Below are 313 nucleotides of genomic sequence, written 5' to 3'. Positions count from 1 at the left end.
GACATAAACCAGCGTCCTCCCGTGACCCAAAGCTCAATATAAAGGGAGCTACAGCTCGCGGTATGCTGACCGGCGCAGGCGGGACGGATCCCAACATTGCTGTTGAGATCCAACCAGCTGCATGATTGACAGCTTAACATTCCCATTGACAAACTCCTAAACCTTGTGGACGCCTTGCCAGAAGAGCTGAAGCTGTTATAGTGGCAAAGGGCGGAGGCAAGGCAATACTGAAGCTTGCGTACTAAGACTGAGATGCCATTAAAGTTAATGTGCAAGTAAAATAACTTACAGCCCCCCCCCCCCCCCCCCCCCC

This window comes from Nanorana parkeri, unplaced genomic scaffold (genome assembly GCF_000935625.1).
Source record: "Nanorana parkeri isolate BGI_ZX_2015 unplaced genomic scaffold, ASM93562v1 scaffold1638, whole genome shotgun sequence".
In the NCBI taxonomy this organism is placed as follows: domain Eukaryota; kingdom Metazoa; phylum Chordata; class Amphibia; order Anura; family Dicroglossidae; genus Nanorana; species Nanorana parkeri.
The sequence above is the reverse complement of the archived record's forward strand: the minus strand, read 5'-3'. Positions refer to the sequence as shown.